Below are 19,497 nucleotides of genomic sequence, written 5' to 3' on the forward strand. Positions count from 1 at the left end.
AGTTCTGCATTGTTAGAAATAACTAGGTCCAGCAGAGCATTATTTCTAGTTGGGTCTTCTTTAAACTGTACCATAAAATTATCTTGTATTAAATTCAAAATTTTCCTCCCTTTTGCTGTTCCTGTAGTGCCATTACTCGAGTCAATGTCAGGGTAGTTGAAATCTCCAATAATTAAAAAAAATTCCAGTTTGTGCTGCTTTTTCTATCTGTGCTAGTAGTGGATTCTCTATTTCTTCCTTAGCACCGGGAGGCCTATAACACACTCAAAATATTAATTGTGTGTTATGCATCCCCAAATTCAACTCCACCCATATTGCCTCAACCTCATCACTTGCTCCATCAACAATTTCTTCTTTCACATTCACTTTCAGATCACTTCTAACATACAGACAGACACCACCAACCTTTCATTGTTCTTTTTATTGTCTTTATGAAAGAGAGTATAACCAGGAATGTTGACAGCTTAGTCATGTGAAGAACAAGGCCAGGATTCAGCAACACCAAGTAAGTCATAATGCTCTTCATTCATTAATGCTTCCAACTCCCCTATTTTGTTTGCTAGACTTCTAGCACTGGTGAACAGACTCTTGAAACTATTGCTGTATTTACCAGCAGTGTTTGCCAAATCCTTTTGTTTTTCAGTACAAATAGTACTGCACAATCCAATGTTTGTGTGTAACATGGGAAGCGCCTTATTTTTATCCATAATCCTCCCCCCAACTATCCCCAATCCACCCTCCACTAGTCTCTGACCCCTGACTGACCTTTCTGCCACCTTATTTAACTGTCCCACCCTCCTCCGTTCTAGTTTAAATATCCTTCCACTATTCCCCTAAATCTTTCTTCTAGCACAGCAGACCCCCTTCCATTTAGGTGCAAACTATCTCCGGCATATAGGTTGTACCCCAAAAGTCAGACCAATGCTTTAAGAACCCAAACCCTTCCCTATTACACCAGGACATAAGCCACGTGTTTAGCTGTCTAAGCAACCTTTGCCTTTCCTTTGTTGCGTATGGCACAGGCAATATTCCAGAGAATATAACCTTGGAGGTCCTTTCCTTCAACTTGAAACCTAGTTCTATAAACTGATTTTTAAGGATCGTTCATTTTCCATCTATCCTTTCATTGGTTCCAACATAGACCAAGAGAGCTGGGTCATGCCCAGTCCCTCCCAGTAATTTGTCCACACGGTCCACCACATGCCAAACCCTGGCACCAGGGAGACAGCAAACCATTTTTGAAGGGATCCGGGCAACAAACTATTCTATCAGTCCTCCTGATAATAGAATCCCCTATGACAACCAATTGTCTATGCCTTCCTGGATTGCCTACCCCATCCCAACTAGAAGGTATGGTTTCCTCGCTATTAGGGGTAGCAGTAACATCTAGAGTTGCCACTACTGGGTCTGCCACCTGCACATCTTCACATAACTTTGCCAATTTGTTAGGGTGCTTAAACACAGGACTGGGCTTCCTTTTCTTGGTGCCCATACTATTCCCCCTAACTACAGTAACCCAGCTCCCTACATGTTCATTTCGATTAACCTCTCCACCCTCCACATCTAAAGCTGCGTACACACCTGCAATTTTTCTCGTTGGAAAGGATCTTTCACGATCCTTTCCAACGAGAAAAGACTGCACGATGCATGAACGATGCTGTACATACAGCACCGTTCATGCTCTATGGAGAGGGGAGGGGGAGAGCGACGGAGCGGCACCCTGCTGCGCGCTCTCCCCTTCCCTTTCATTACGATCGGTCGTCGTCCATCGTCCATGGATCCGCCAGGACGGTCGTCGGACGATGGACGACGACCAACTGTACACACGGCAGATTTTCGCCCGATACCGATTATCGGGCGAGAAAAATTTGCCGTGTGTACGCAGCTTAAGTCATTAACTACCTGCTCAGTTAACAGGAGACCCCTCTCAAGGTGATCCAGTGATTTCAGTGTAGCAATACGCCTCTCCAGAAGAGATACCAGAAGGATGACATGCTCACATCTGTCACAGCGGTATTCACCTAGGAGCTGTTGCTCCATGTGTGCATACATATGGCAGACTGTGCACTGAATAAAACTTTCCACCTTACTGTCAATCATTTTCCCAGTCACAATGTTTGTTTTCATTGAGTTATAAAAGTTTTCTTACAGTTTGTAGTTACTAAGGATTCAACTCCTTTTGTTTTCAAACTCCTGTTTTCTAACTCCACTTGATTACAAGCCACTTGTTTGACGAACCAAGAGTGAGTAACAAATAAATCCTATTTGTGACAGCTTTGTAGTATCATATATTTGGAAATAATTTTTTGGATCTACTTTACTGCAGTTTTTTTTTTCAATTACAAAACTGAAGCAAAATGATCTATTTTGTTCAAAGTAATGCATTTCTATTAATTACCTGATTTTAGATGAATGCTCGTCCTGCTCAAAATGATCAAAGGAAACCTTATTTAGGTAAACCTAAAGTATTACCTTATTATAAATGTCTAACAACAAGTAAACATACTTGCCTCTGTCCTTACTAAGCAATGTCTGTTTTAACCCCGAGCCACACTCAGGGTGGAAATGCCAGGAAGTTTTTAAAACTCCTACCTGGTTCCCACATTCCAGCGGTGCCTGCGGCGTCCTCCAGTGATGCCCGGTATCTTTTTCTCCTTGTGATGCCCGCCTGGCATCTGCGTCCCTGGCGTGTGAACGATGGGAGGGCCAGGCCATGGGAAGCAGATGCCGGCTGGGCATCTGCTCACGAGTGTGTGGCTGGAGGACTGGACCGTTGGGCGGGAAATTTTGAATACTAAGTATTTTCAAATGTACCCCTTTTATATTTAAAAATACTTAGTATTCATACTACAGGGAGGTTAAATGCTAAAAGCAAAAAAATGTAGAACCTATAATCACTGGCATATAACTTTCGAGAACTGCCACAGGCTGGTGCAGCACAACTACAAGGTTCCAGCAGATACCAACCATATTTCAGAAAATTCTAACTAAATCAAGAGACTACTACTTAAATTATTAAATGTAACTCACATCTGTAAATAAAGTGACGCCTTCTGTTTTCATAATTATAATTAAATTACCCAGAAAAGTGTTTTTTTTCTACATTTTATGTAATGTCTGTCAATTCAAACATCACTTTGCTTTCAAGAACATTATGATGTATTTGACAGTTAAAAATAGCAGGTCAGCCAAAGGTTACACAAAGTACAGATGTACAAAATATCGGATTGCTTGCATACTGTGCCATGTTGTCCTCTGCACACATTAATTGGGTGGGTTACAGCACTTGGCTTCATAATAAAGTAGCAATGTATTAACAGCTGAAAGTAATAAAGTGTGACACAGATACACATTCTGGTAGCATTATACCAAGTAAAAAAAAAGTAGCATTATTCCTAGTTCGAAAAATAAAAATTCTTACTTTACCGTAATGCTCTTAGAGCTGCAAGCAACACAGAACACATGAATATGATCCCTCAGTATTGTATTGCTCTTTTAGTAATCGTAGTGGAATTATATATGAATTTAGCAGCACTAATCCTTACTCTGGTAAATTAGGCTAGCAATATCAAAACAACCAGTTGTAGAATCAGATGCGTTAACCTCTTTACCCTCAGTTTTTTAGGGATAGTATTTTGGCAGCTACAAGCAATTCCAATATCCCCAGGAAATATACACGAAGCAGAACAGTCTCATTTTTCTGGAAATCAGAATTCTAAACAAGCCACTAAAGCTTGTACTAAGACTATTCTTGAACAATGCATTTACAAGTATTTACCTCTATCCATCTTTTTGCAAAGGGAGTAACAACAATTTGTATTACTCAACCCATGACCACACTTCTTTTGCACAAACTCATAAAGCTTGTTCCAACAACCTGCCTATGTTTAGAAGTGCTTTGAGATATACCTTTAAAAGTTATAACTAAGGCTAAAGAAGAAACAGAGTGACAGAATGATAAGTTTATTAGATTGCTTCTTCTTTGTATATGTGGAGTTACAGGTTTAGGGAGGGACAAGACTTGCAGGCATAGCCTAACTGTAGACAGGTCCTTGTTGTGTGACTAAACTGTGTAAATCTGGATTGGATGGACACAAATTTAAATCAAGTTAAGATTCAGACCCATTTACATTAAACAGCTGGATCCTGTTTTGTTTGATGTGGTTTACTTTTTTCCAACATACAATTAGTGAAAAGCTAAACTCAGATATCATATATATTTACAGTAGGTAGTGATGTAAAGGTAATACAATAAGATGTCTCCTGGTACTGGGGAAATTGAGATGCTGCAGACAGCCAAGATTACTTCTTAATTTTTAACAAAACATCCTTTAAATATTCATAATACCTACTATAAATATTACAAATAGTGTAGTTGGGATGCATTACCCAATAGCTTCTTATATCTTCTAGGGCCTTTTGTGTTTCTATCTATGCAAACCCACAACATGGTGTGAAACTCCTGCAACAATAATCTAAATATTTTTCTCAAATTGGCAAATTTTCTTAAAAATATAAGATAAGTAAATTAAAACAAGTCTACTTCTGGTGAAAATTTGCTTAGGTAAAACCATTATAAAGTGTCTTTTTAGTGAGGACAAATAACATAAATGAAGTGTATAACTTTACAGGTCTGAATTTTTTAAACCGCTCCCCAACTGTGTAGGCAACTGACACCCATTTTTTTACTTTTATTATCTGCCCTTAAAGCGTACCTAAACTCCAAATTTTCACTTTACATAAAAAGAGTCGACAACCCTTTTATGTAAGGTAAAAATTCTGTTTTTTTTTTTGCAACACCTATTTGCACCACCACCTCTGAATGAATGGGAGTGCAAAGCCTCCCGGGATACCTACGTCACGCATCTCAGGAGGCTCTTGGGTGCTTCTTCTGCGCATGCCCGACCTTTCATCAAAGGGGAAAAAAACTGCCCATCTCACGCATGCACAGTGAGATCGGCAAGTTTTTTCCCCAAACTCTTCTCCTTCTCTTCAGGGTTCTTCTTTCTACCTCACCCAACACAGGCGCAAAATCGGGGGACGTAAGATGGAAGAGTAACCCTGAAAAAGAGGAGAAGATGGCGGCGCCTAGCGCGCAGGCCCAAAAACGGATACCTGGAAAAAGTGGGACCCGATGGAAGAAACCTCCAGATCAATCGAATGCTCTGCTGGTTTGAGTAGTGTATTTTGGGGGGGGGGCAGTTTTGAGTTTAATTCCTCCTTAAAGCATGATCCTATCCATACCCCTAAAATTTAGAATAGAATGAAAAACTGTTAAGCAGCCTAGGACATTTGCCCCTAACTACCCATCCTAATGACCACTGCCAGTTAGACATTAAAAAGAAGTCCCTCTCTGGAATAACAAAGATAGTATTATAAAACAACAGTAAGTGAAGTGGAGCAGAGTAATAAAAAAGAGAGTAGTAGTACAGTAGAGCAGAGCAGAGTACTCCACAAAAAGCAAGAATATTACTAAGGCATACACAATGCACAATAGGGTGTGCAATGGGGGAATGCAATGGCATGTGCAAGAATGCTGTCTTCAATATGAGGGTAGCATACACATGCATCCATTTTGGAATCGTTGGAAAATGTAGGACGTGTGCAAAAAAATATACCATGATAAGTTGTGCAGCAATATATTTTGCTTGCTAGTACACACTCTACATTAAACTGCTCAAGGTGTAAAGGAGTCTGAATATACTTTTATATATGAGAAGAAAGGAAGAAAAGAGGAAGGAAGGCTCTTTTTAGGCACCAAAGTAATACCTAAATTAATTTAGGATAAAAAATACACTTTAATAAATTCAAGATATCGGTAAAAAGGGCCAACCATAACATAGTTATATGATTCCCATACATAAAAACAAATACTTAGCAGTTGCTTGTTATTTGGAGAGTGCCACTCGATAAATTTAGGAAGAAGAGATGTTGTAGTGTGTTTTATTCCCAACTACTACTACTCTGGTGGTGTGTGGTTGCTTGCCGACAGGCTACCTTTGTTCATCCCTTGAGAAATGATACTAACAGGAGACCAACACGAATACATTACCACTAACATCTGCTTTATTTAGCAGCAATAACTAAGAATTGCCTTCAATCTGCACCATTGGTATATTTCGTCCCTTCTGACCTTTTGAGTATCATCAACTTATACGCCTCCTAGCTCTTGCTAATGCATACTCAACTGATTACTGGAGGCAGCTCCTTTTCTATCCTTACCACTATATCTGCTAATGCTGAAGGTTGTGTTCTAGATTTCCAAGAGCTGGTGTTTATTATAAAAAAAATCCTGATGAAGCCCTTTGTGTGGGAAACGCGTTGGGATTAAAACACACTACAACATCTCTTCTTCCAAAATTTATCAACGAGTGGGACTCTAAATAACAAACAACCGCTAAGTATTTGTTTTTATGTATGGGAATAATGTAACTATTGTTGACCCTTTTAATCAATATCTTGAATTTAATAAAGTGTATTTTTTATATTAAATTAGTTAAGGTATTACTTTGGTGCCTAAAAAGAGCCTTCCCTCCTCTTTTCTTCCTTTCTTCTCATATGCTTGGACTATATTTGTTTATATAGTCAAGGCTCTGCACCACCTTTTTTAAGTTTAAACTATAATTATTTATTCTTTGGGTGTTCTACTGCATTTTTTCACTAATATACTTTTAAATATCTTCATTATTGAGCAATAACTAAGAGTCTTGGAACCCTGTTACAACCCTGTACAATGACCTTTGTTGGTCAGGTGCTGGCCTACATCCCAATCTTTCAAATGAGCTCATTGCTAGGATAGGTGTCAGTTAGTCCTCAATCCAAAAAAGGACATATTTCAGGATCTGCTGAACTGTATAGATGCTTTAGGGCCTGGGGAATCTTGATCTAAATCCAACCCAGTGGGCTCCAGTTGTGAAAGCCCATTGACCAGGAATTTGTATTAAATATTTGTTTGATAAACAATAAGATGTTGATGTAAATTTACTGGTGCCTAATTCTAGCAGTGTATATCTATTAATATTAGAAATTGCACGGTGCACATTTATTTTATTATACTATGTACGAGTAGAGCTGGCATTCATAAGTCACCAGCAGTCTAGGATAAACTTGGTCCTGCTGTTTAGTACCACAGTGCAGACTCATTTATTCCCCAATTGCTCCCAATACGTTGGCAACCACTTTGTGCAGGTGGTAGTGGTGGCAGTTGCTGAAAGCATTTTTTTGCTTGGGCCTGAACTGTCAGCCACTACCATTGTCCTAAATGCAACCACAGCTCATATGCGTTTGTGTTTGCTGCAGGAGGACAGATCTATCAACTTCCTGAAAACATTGAACTGCACAAACCACAATCTCAACTGCACTCAACCACATAAGACAGAGGTTGGGTGCTGCTTTACTATTTAAAGTGTGAGCAAAGAACCGTCTGTGTTGTTTGGAGAAGTCACCAGAAAAAAAATTAATCTTTACAGGATTTTTAAATCAAATGAAACTAAAGATAAAATACACAAATAAATATTAGGCAAATCTGACAAATTCATGTTTTTAAAAGTTGGATTTTGTGGTTTTATTTTGGAAAGTGTACAAGAACAGCATGAACAGCTAGCTACAAGTACATTGGGGGTCAACACTGAAAGGGACCATCTGGAACAGTTGTTGCTAACAATGAACATTTACCTGTAATGTTTATTTCTTTTGTTGGCAATGGAAGAACATAAGGAATCAGAGAAAAAAAATCTGAGACATTCCACACATAACGTTAAAAATGGCCTAGACAAAATTATTGGCACCCTCAACCTAATATTGGTAGCACACCCTTTGGGGGAAATAAGTGGTGTTAATTGCTTTCTGTAACATTTAATGAGTCTTTTACATCTCTCTACTGGAATTTTGGACCACTCTTTCTTTGCCAGCTGCTCAATGTCTCTCAGATTTGAAGGCCTGTGTGTCTGTAAGGTCTGTGAGGATTTGCGAACCAAAATTATAGAAAAGCATGGACAATCCTAAGGCTACAAGTCTATTTCCAGAAATCCTAATGTTCCTGTGTCCACTATGTGCAGCATTTTAAAGAAGTTTACAGCCCACGGTACTGTAGCTTATCTCCTAGGACAAGGACGAAAGGGAAAGATTGATGATATGTTACAACGAAGAATTGAAGAACCTCAATCAACTTCCAAACAAATTCAAGCTGACCTGCAGGCACAGGTTACAACGCACTGTCGCCATCTTAATGAAATAGGATGCTATGACAAGAGACCCAGAAGGACCCCACTGTTGACATGGAAACATAAACAAGACAGATTGGAGTATGCTAAAACTCACCCGTGGAAGCCACAATCCTTCTGGGAGAATGTCCTCTGGATAGATGAGACAAAAATACAGCTTTTCGGTAACTAACACATATCATTTGACTGTTTACAGAAAACAAAAAGAAGCTATCAAAGAAAAGAACGCGGTCCCCAAAGTCAAACATGAAGGAGGCTGCTTCAGGCACTGGTAGTCTTGATTGTTTGCATGGATTTATAAAATCTGAAGACTACCAAAGAATTCTGGGTGCAATGTAGGGCCCTTAATTGCGCCTAGTGTCCAAAAGCTGTGTCTAAGCCTGAGGTCATGGGTCCTAAAGCAGGACAATGACCCAAAGCATACTTCAAAAAGCACCCAGAAAGTTCTGAAGTGGCCAGCAATGAATCCAGGTCTACTGTAAATCCCCTAGGGCACCTGCAGAGAGATTTAAAAACAGCAGTTGGGAGAAGGAACCCTTCAAATCTGAAAGCCTTGGACCAGCTGGCAAAGGACGAAAATTTCAAAATTCCAGTAGAGAGATGTAAAAGAATCATTGATTGTTACAGAAAGTAATTAACATCAGTTATTTCTTCCAAATAACGTGCTATCAAGCATTAAGTTGAAGGTGTCAATAATTTTGACCAGGTCATTTTTTGATGTTTTTTTTCTCTCTGCTTTTTGTGTTCCTCCAGTGCCAACAAAAGAAATAAACATGACAATACCAAAGCATTTGTAATTGCAACAATTTTCTAGGAGAAGTGGTGACATAAATGTAAGAGTGCCAATATTTTTGGACATGATCATATATATACTGTATAAATCTTTATAATTTTTACATTCAGTGGCATAATTTTACTTGGGAAGGTGGGGAGGAAGATAAGTTTGTTTTAATTATTTATTCTTCGATGCCTTTCTTCTTTAATTATTAAGTAATAATAATACACAGCCTTACAGAAAATGACCATGTAAAAAAAACTCATTGCAGACTAAAAAAAAAAAAGACAATACAAATGTAACCATTCTGGACGTACAATGGTGCTTTTATGTCCATACACAAGAATCTACTTAACAGCCCAAGAGGACTGGTGCCATGTTGTGGTGGAAGGGGAAAGGAGGAAATACTCTGATGTTAGTTGGGGAAGTCCTGAGGTACCCATTTCTGGGTGGGGAATTCCATTATGGTATAAGGTGTAGTTTCCATTCATAAAAGAAAGCACCAGATATAGTTGCAGACATCAATAGACCGTTCACCCAGTTGCCAGCTATACAGATTTCACTTGTAATGAGAAAAATTCTGGCAATATTAAATATTATGTCTCCAATACCTTACAATAGACCTCTATGCTCTCTCCATATTTATGATTACATTTTCCAAATACCATTTTCACAGCATTGTATGGAGCTAAACTTGACTCTGGGTATTTTAGTCCTCTATATGATGTAAATTTAAAATTTGTCCCCTAAATTAAAAACGTTGGACAGCCCTAATCTATAACACAGAGTACTTAACAGTTTCCACATACAAATTTTTTTTGGGAGTTTAGTGGGTCTCTGTAAGAATACAGGTTGACATTCAAAAATCCGGCATTCCTTGGACATCAGGAGTGTCAGATTTTCGAAAATTCTGGATTTATTTTTTCTGTTTCAATTTCTTTAATATTAATTTTCATTTATTTCACAATTAAATCAGACAAAAATATACATCTCAGGCTGTCTCAAAAGATTCTAAAAAGTCAACATCAAATGAATACAACAACAATGTAATACTACTACTACCATCTCTTTCAATTATCCATCTATTTTGATCTACCAACCCCATGAGTTTTACTAATTCTTTAACAATTGATACTTGTTACTATTTCAATTTCCCTTAAACAGTTTTAATTATTACCTCCCTTTTTTTACCCCTCATCAATTCCCCTTTACTTTATCTTATCCAGGTGTACATGAATTATCAATCATGTAAATATCATAATAGTGACAGTAACAAAAAAACAAAAAACAAAGGGGGGGGGGGGGCATATTTTTTTCCTTCCCCCCAAACAACACGTGCAGCCAACTTAATTGTGTCTAATTTTTATCTTTGTGAAGCAAAAAAAAAAAAAAAAAATGTTATCCTCGTGCCATGGAGTTAGAATTCAGCTTATCTATTCATGATACATTGTGCTATAATACACGCTATTCTGACATTTTGCTTACACAAAAGAAAAAATGCTTTACTTACTATCTATCCCATAAGGCCTCTACATATAACAGTAACAACACTAAGACAAAGAAACAAAAGGAAGCAGGGGGTGGTAGGCTAGCTCTATAAGCAAAAAATATTTCTGATGGTATACCTATATAGTCAACTATGACCGGTCCCAACCTATTGGCATGTAGTATTTAATACCGAAGCCATCAACAAAGCTCTCATCCTCTCATTCACTAAGAACCAGGACATTTTATTTTTGACTTGCTGTATATTAGGGGTTGTAGACCACCAACTTTAGCTAGGACCATTTTGGCCACAGTAAACAAATATGTTAATATTTAAATTGGTTCATAGTACCAACCGATGGTTTTAGACATAAGAGTGCTTCAGCTGGCTGTTTAGGAAAAGAACTCCCCACTATAGTGTAAGTAATTTAATATACTCTCGCGCAGAACTTCCTAATTTTGGGACATTCTCACCAGATATGGTAGAAATTTCCTGTGGTATTACATCCCCTAAAGCAGTTACCTGTACCGTTCAACTGAAATTTAGCAAGCCTGGATGGGACCATGTACCATCTCATCATAATTATATAGTTTGTCTCCATCGCTGATGCATTAATACTACAAAAGGCTATTGAGTCCCAAATCTACTTCCCATTTAAATTTCCTGGTCCTCCTCCTGAGGGCTTACACATGGGTAATCCTGCCCCTTTTACCCCTCCCAGGACCACCTTTTTCTCAATAAAATCCCCTTTCCACTTACCTCCCTGTTCTTTTTCCGTCCTGCTCCAGGACGTTCGGACACTGGTGAGGCTGTTTCATCTTCCTCTTCTTCTGGCATCTTCTGCATTGGCTAGGAGCTGTGTTCCTCCAATAGAGGACACAGCTCGAGTCCACAGGTTTCTGGGTTGTGTACTGAGCACGCTCTGTTTTCGGCACATGCGCAGTAACATTCTAGGTAAGCCTTTTTGCCATTTATCAAGATGGCCAAATCTGATACTGTTGTTACTGTGCATGTGCAATCTTTTGCGCATACGCAGTAATGCTTATGAAGCATTTCAGGAAGTGAGTTTTCTCTCTACTTCCCATGGTGCCAGATTTAAATGGGGAAACTTTCCTGTATCAATTTGCGGAGTGTTTTTACACTGAAGCATCTATCCAAGACAATGTCGGGTAAGTGAAATGTTGTTTCTTCCTGTCATGATTGTTTTTATAAGGTCTCTTGCAATGTTTTAATGGTTATTTTGCTCGTTTTTAACCCCCCTAGCGGTAATCCTGAGTGTGACTTCACTTCTCAATCCTGAGGGTGGATTTCACTTGCAAAAAGCGGTAATCCCGAGTCACACTCGGGGTAAGTTTAGAAGCCCCCCATACCTTTGCCCCGCCCTCCAGTGGCGATCAAATGGTCCTGCTGTGATGCCGGGACGTTTCTGAATTATGGGGGCGTAGTCGTAGGCGCAAACAGTAATCTGCTTTTAAATACCACCCGGGGTCCCAGCCATGCCACTGCTCGCATCAGCAGTTAGATGCGAAGCACAATGCAGGACTTTTGGGTAGTGTCAGTAGTATCTGGGGGTTACCAGATGGAATTTGCAGAGGGACCCCCGCAGACAAGTTTCAGAAGGACATTGCTTGCAAAGAAAGTGTCAGAAATGAAAACCATAATTGCGTATGTTCAGGAACTGGCAAAGTTTCAAGCAATTGTACCCGTTCCTCTACACGAGCAGGGGAAAGCAGCATGTATAGCGGTTGTACCGTGTGCTAAGTGGCACATGAGAACGCTGCAAGTTTGCTTTCTCAGCCAGTGAAACCGAGAGTCTTTGGGACAGGTCATTTTTTTTATTTAGCGGCAGGTGTGTCTGAGAAAGTAGCAGACACTCTCTTAAAGGCAAGGAAATCTACAACCAACAAAATCTACTTCAAAATATAAAAAAAAAAAATCCTAATAATGTCTCAAAAAAAAAGGTTTCTCCACCACAGAGCCTACAGCAGCTCAGATACTGGAGTTCTTGCAGTCTGCGCTAGAGAAGGGTCTTAGCTATAATACTATAAAGGTACAGGTGTCTGCTTTATCATCCAACAGTTCCTAAAAGCGGCAGTAAAGATCAGACTGCCAGTAAAGCCTTTATTTCCATCTTGGGACTTATCTTTAGTGCTTAAAGCCCCTTTACTCTCTCCCTTCCATCCAACAAAAGTTTGTTCAATGGAAAAACTGACATGGAAAGCGGTGTTTCTGACGGCTATTACATCTGCCCGCAGGGTATCAGAATTGCGATCTCTCTCGATCAGAGAGCCTTATAATTTTGTCTCATCGGAAGGGGTGTATTTGCGGCCGTCTCCACAGTTCCTTCCAAAGGTGTCCTCAGCCTTTCACATAAATTGGGAAGCAGTATTACCATCGATAAGCCAAGCGAATGAAGAAATGGCTGAAAAGGATGACTCGAGTAAATTAGACATGGTCCAGATAATCACTACGTATGTTTAAAGAACTAATGGTTTTAGAAAGACAGATAACATGTTTGTGTTTCCTAGTGGACTCTTTCCAAAGAGGGGTCAAGGGGTCCCGGCAAGGATCATCTCTTTTTGGATCTTAGAGACAATTAAATATGCCTATTCCCTTATGGGGCTACCTCCCCCACAGTAAGTGAGAGCCCTCTAGACGAGGGGTATCTCAACCTCATGAGCATTCTATGCAAACGTTTCCACAGAGACTATTTGTAAAGCGGCCAGTTGGAAGACTCCCAACACCGTCATCAGACATTACAAATTGAATGTTTTCCGAACACAGACTCTGAGTTTGGAGCCTCAGTGTTACGTGCAGCTCAAATAAATACCTTTTAATTTGCAACAATTAGTGTTTAAATTTTTCTTTGTCCTCCCTCAATTAGGGTTGCTTGTTACTCCCATGTGTATGCGGTCAGGGGGAGGACCAGGAATAGGGAAAATTGTTGCCATACTTACCTGCAATTTTCCTTTCCTGGAAACTCCTCCTGACGGTGTAGTTACCCACCCTCTCTGGTCCTGTCGCAAAACTTAGGAGGGAACAGGGAGGTAAGTGGAAAGGGGATTTTATTGGGAAAAAGGTGGTCAGGAGGAGTTCCCAGGAAAGGAAAATTACGGGTAATTATGGAAACAATTTTCCCTAATGTATGATGGTGTTCTCATAGTAATCTGCACTAAATTGGTATATAAAGCCGATAATACTCCTTTAGTGTTTGGGTCCTTTACACACATTTTCTCAAACCATGTCATATTATAAGTAACAGGGGTTGATCCTACTCTTGATTGAATAAAATGCCTAATTTGGAGGTATTAATATTATTATTAAACAGGATTTATATAGTGCCAACATATTACGCAGCGCTGTACATTAAATAGGGATTGCAAATGACAGACTACTACAGACAGTGATACCGGAGCAGAGGACCCTGCCCCGAAGAGCTTACAATCTAGTAGGTGGGGGAATTTCACACACAATAGGATGGGAGATAGGTATCTAAAGAATTCCACGGAGGGAGCTTCATATTTCTCACAGATTTCTCCAAATGTCCGAATATCCCATATAAATTTAAAAAGTGATGAATTCTGTACAAGCCTTTCTCCACCCACCAACCAAAATGCCTTGGTTCTTCCATGCCAGGGGGAAACATCGGGTTCCCAATAATAGAAGTTACTGGAGTATACCCAGACATAAGACTCCCTGATTTTTTAACTGAATCCCAAATTCTCAGTGTGTGATTCAATATAGGATTAGAAATACTACTCCTCTGTTTACCCGAGACCCAGAGTATTGTTTCCACCGATATTGGTGCTATCATTGCATTCTCCAAAGTTACCCATTTAGGAACATAGTTCTTTTTTACAATACATTAAGAAGAGAGTTACCTGAGCTGCCTTATAATACAAACTCAAGTTTGGAACTCATAAACCGCCCATATTCTTAGTTTGAAATAAAGCATGTCTAGAAACTCATGGGTGTTTTGTCCCACTAAATAAACTTGAGTATCTTACACTGCAACAATTTAAGTATATGGGTAGGTATACCAAGTGGAAGAACTCTCATAGGTTACCAAAGTTTTGATAACCAAGACATATTTATAGAGGCAATACGACCTAACCATGAAATTTGATACTGTTTCCATGATTCCAAAAGACCTATTAAATATTTCACTAGATCAAGAATATTAACAGCATATAATGTGTCATATGAAATGAGTCCCGATAAGGTTTGAAAACACCTCAGGACCTCTATCAAATTAGGCAGAGATACCATAGGATTTGTCAGACTAAAGCTGCGTACACACTTCCAATTTTTGTCGTTGGAAAGGATCTTTCACGATCCTTTCCAACGACAAGGGAGTGCACGATGCATGAACGGTGCTGTACATACAGCACCGTTCATGCTCTATGGAGAGGGGAGGGGGAGAGCGATGGAGCGGCACCCTGCTGCGCGCTCTCCCCTTCCCTTTCATTAGGATCGGCTGTCGTCCATTGTCCGTGGATCCGGCAGGTCAGTTGTCCGGACGATGGACGACACCGACTGCACACACGGCAGATTTTCGCCCGATAATTGGCCGATGCCGATTATCGGGCGATAAAAATCTGACGTGTGTACGTAGCTTAAGTACTATGTCATCCACAAAAAGGCAAAGCTTAAGCTGATCGCCTTTCACATCTATTCCCTAGATATCTACATGATAATGTAGATATCCATAGATAGACAATGATAATGAACAGCCCTGTCTAGTGCCTCTTCTTTTTGAGAAGCTCTCTGAGCAGAAACCCATATATTGGATGAAGCTTTCGGGGAAGCATACAAGGAGGATACTAATTTAGCCCCATTTAGACATGAGGTATGGCCATAGCACTGAGTCAAATGCTTTACTAATATCTAAGCTTAACAATAGTGCTGGAATCTTATGTCTTTTAGTCTGATGTACCAAATGTAGTATTCTCCGTATACTATCTGCTGCTTGTCGTCCATGTATAAATCCAGTTTGATCTGTCGATACAATATCACCTATACTCCCATTCAACCTGGACCCCAAGATCATAGCCAAGATCTTGGTGTCCAGGTTAAGTAAGGAGATAAGTCTATAATTAGACCACATCGTTGTATCAGTAGAAGGTTTTGGTAACAAACAAATGGCCGCATCCATATATATATATATATATATATATATATATATATATATACACACACATACACTAGGTTCCGGTGTCTCCCCTTTCAAAATACAGTGGTACCTCGGTATAAGTCCGCTTTGGAATAAGTCCAAATTGGTATAAGTCCTGTTTGGACACAAAAAAAATTGCTTGGTATACAACCTTTTTGCTAGAACTTGTATGGGTCAAAATGGGTCATAACACCGTGCGCTACCCTTATTTACCTCTCTTGAGACAAAGCCACCACTGACCACGAGCGTCAGTACGCCAGTTGCTACCATTCAGTGAACAACCCGAGCTTTAACTCTCTGCGAATTACATAACATCTCCTCCTCCTCTCTTCTCAGCACCATCCTAGTAGGCACTCGGCTCTTCTCAGCAAGGTAAAGTGAGGTTAACTTTTCATGCATTTTATCTAATTGCTTTTGTATTTATGTATTTTAGTATTAGGCAGTGTTTACATTATTTCATACAGCCCCATCAATGTAAATTATGCCAATAACAATAGAATTTTTTTTCATGGGAACGGATTATTCATTTTCCTTTTATTTTTGGTATGGGAAAAATTTGTTTGGTATAAGTCCAAGGATCTGGAACAGATTAAGGACTTATACCAAGATACCACTGTATTACTAAACATCTCTACCAAGTAGGGCCCTAAAATCTGCTGATATACAGTCGAAAATCCATCAGGTCCAGGACGCTTATTGGGCTTAAGGCACTTGATAGCTTTGGTCACTTCAGTTCAGGTAATTGGAGCTTCCATTTTTCCCTTTACACATGTGTTAAGCTCTGGGAGATTTATAGACCGAAAAAAGCTATCAAAGGCTCTTATTAAATGAACCAGTGGTTTGATACAATGCACGCATGTGAGTAAAAAATTCATGTACAATTCATGTCATGGATTGCTAGTAAGACATACCCTACTGACCCTAAGTCTATAAAAACTCAGGCCTCTTCCAGGGTGTCTCAACCTATTTGACAGCATCGTATGCATTTTTTTACTGTACGAGGGGGTGCTGAGAAGTTCCTTGCTTTGCCCCCTTTCAGATGAAATAGAAAAATTAGTGTGGGGGCATATGACAGCCTAATAACTTAGTATGTAATTGTGCAAATATCAGGTCTTTGCAATTCCTAAAACTTTTTTTTTCTTTTAGTTAAAAGCTGTGATGGCAGAGGCACAAGCAAGTTTCATGTCGTTGGAGTTATGGGTCGTCATTAAGTTTTTGTTTCTCCAGGGAAAGTCAGCAAAGGACATTCACACTGATATGTCAAAAACACTGGAGGAGTAATGTCCTTCCTACAGCACTGTCAAAAAAACTTCATGATGGCCCGTAACTCCCATCGATGTGAAACTTGCTTGTGCCTCTGCCATCACAGCTTCTCGCAGCATCACAGTTTTAAGTGATATTTGCACAGTTACATACTAAGATATTAGACTGTCATATGCCCCCACACTCATTTTTCTTTTTCATTTGGAAGGGGGCAAAGCCAGGAACTTCTCAGCACCCCCTTGTATCTATAAAATTTAATATTGGACCATCTCAGAATTTTTTCAGCTTCTGATGCCATGCAAAGTTTCAATTGTGCACAGATCTCATTCAATTGTCGTCTTATATCTTTACATGGTGAAGCTATATATTGAGTTTGTAATACTGCTTGCTTGATTTCCAAATCTTTAATAATCGCCCTACGATGCTTTTTATTCTGTGAGGCGATCTGAATTAATCTACCCCGAACTACCGCCTTATATGCTGCCCAAAGCATAGCTGGGGAGGTCTCAGGCTGTTCACTTACAAAATACTCACCCAGAGTCTCTTGCGGTTTTTGATCCACCTCAGGATAACAAAGAGTCATTGAGTGACCATCTAAACGAATCAGGTTTCGAAAAAAGAGAAGTTAATGTAGCCCAAACTGCATCGTGATCAGACCATGAGACAGCCAGACTATCACACTTCGTTACCAATAGTTTTTAGGATGTAATTCCCTTCATAGATCTACTAACATTTCAGATGTAAAAAGTTTAAGCAATCCATTGGATATATTTGTATCTCTAGGTGTGACCATTTCCGTAGTCACTTTTTTCTTATCCAAACTAGGCATTTTGGTATCACCACATAACACCAAGGTGCCCTGTGTATGTTGATGTATTAAATGCATGAGATGTTCAAAAAAGTTTAATTGATTATCATTAGGGGCGTAGTAAGACACTAAGGTTACTTTAGCGTCATTCAATCTTCCCACCAAAAGTAAAAAGCGACCATCTCCATCCGCTATGTCCTTTTCTAGTTGGAATAGCACTGTTTTCCTAAATCCTATAGGCACTCCTCTCCTCCTGTAAACATATATCATCTGCCTTATGTTTGTGGAAATATCGGAATGCTTGTGACCTCTTAACTGGAGAGATGAAACCCTGCACATTTACCGATAATATTGATATTACCATTTTATTATATCTTCATGTCACCTATCGATTGATCTATCATTAATATCTGTACCCTGAGCCCCTGCCCAACATTGGAAACAATAGGAAAAAGACAAAACTAAAACTGGGGAAACATAAACCACACAAGACTAACACAACACAAAACACCATATACAGCACATATTCCCAAGTAGTGTGGAGCTGGAACCTACCCCCACCTTACCTCCTCTCTATTCGATATTGCAACCAATTAGTGCTTACAAAGGGGGACAGAAACCTTTCTGACTCCCCAAGAACAGAACTAGACATCTCCCTCTAAAGTGAGAGTATACACTAGTGTCTATAGAAGCATGCAGTGACTTCCACACCGGGACCCAGGCAAGAATGAAGTATATAATAAAAAAAAAAAAAAACACCAAACAGCTTCCAAATATTACCATATATATAACCTCTATGTAAAGTTATCTTTATCTCAATTATATTAAGGGCTCAATCGCCCATAATAGCCCATAAATTATCAATTTGTAAAAGGCATAATTCCAACAAAAGTAAGTATAAGTACAAGAGTAAGGTATATATTTGAAAAAGAAAACACTAATAAAACAAACATTTGCCCAATAAAAAAATTCAAGTGCTTCTCTGGGAAAGTCTCAGGCGTTTGAGTAATGCCACAATCTTGTGTTCCTTCGTCCTCTTTTGTTGCTGGGGAACCACTGATCGAGCTATGGGAGAACAAGGACTTTCTGCAGTTTTTGATTTCTCTAATTGAGCTTTATCCAACAGTCCCAATATTTGAAAGCACTCGCTAGCCTCCCCTGGTGAGGAGATAGCTTGCATTTTGTCCCCATATGAGAAGAGCAGTTTAAAGCGGAAGCCCCATCTATATGGAATCTGTTGTTTCTGTAATATCTGTAGAAAAGGTTTCATTTCTCTGTGACGTAATATTGTTGCCAGTGCCAGATCTATAAATAACTGGTAATTATGTCCTTGAAAAGATAAGGGCTCTTTCACCCTAGTTGCCTTCATTAGCATCTCTTTAACACAGAAGTATTGTAATTGAACCACAATATCTCTTGATGGGCCTTCTAGTTTTGGTTTTGTCAATGTACAGTGTACCCAGTCCAACTCTAAGCTTACTGCAGGTATCTCAGGGCATAATTCCTGAAAAAGGGCAACGACTGTTGTATTAAGTTCAGTTATACTTTCTGGCAGGCCACAAATACAAATATTTGAGCAGCGGGACCTATTTTCATAGTCCACTAACTTATGGTGTAGAGACAATGCCCCTGATTCATCAAGCAGAATCGGATGATCGCTCGCGCATTCGTATTAGCAATCCGAAATCGTACGCTGTCGCACTATTCAGCAACTGAAAAAGCTCGCGGCCGGAGACGCGCATCTCCGGCAGCTTTACACTGGCGAGCTTG

The 19,497-nt window shown here is 39.5% G+C and overlaps 1 protein-coding gene and 1 long non-coding RNA gene across 7 annotated transcripts in view; one reads left to right on the forward strand and one right to left on the reverse strand.

Annotated features, from left to right (window-relative positions):
* Window positions 1-19,497, reverse strand: part of JADE2 (jade family PHD finger 2) — a 256,030-nt gene that overhangs the window by 35,528 nt on the left and 201,005 nt on the right. The window lies entirely within an intron of this gene.
* The window catches only part of LOC140322006 (uncharacterized), a 24,925-nt gene continuing 5,804 nt past the window's right edge, over window positions 377-19,497 (forward strand). For both annotated transcript variants that reach the window (XR_011919095.1, XR_011919094.1), the window contains exon 1: window positions 377-505. This is a non-coding gene — a long non-coding RNA (uncharacterized lncRNA). The remainder of the gene's footprint in view (window positions 506-19,497) is intronic.

The sequence above is a fragment of the Pyxicephalus adspersus genome, chromosome 2 (genome assembly GCF_032062135.1).
Source record: "Pyxicephalus adspersus chromosome 2, UCB_Pads_2.0, whole genome shotgun sequence".
Taxonomy (NCBI): domain Eukaryota; kingdom Metazoa; phylum Chordata; class Amphibia; order Anura; family Pyxicephalidae; genus Pyxicephalus; species Pyxicephalus adspersus.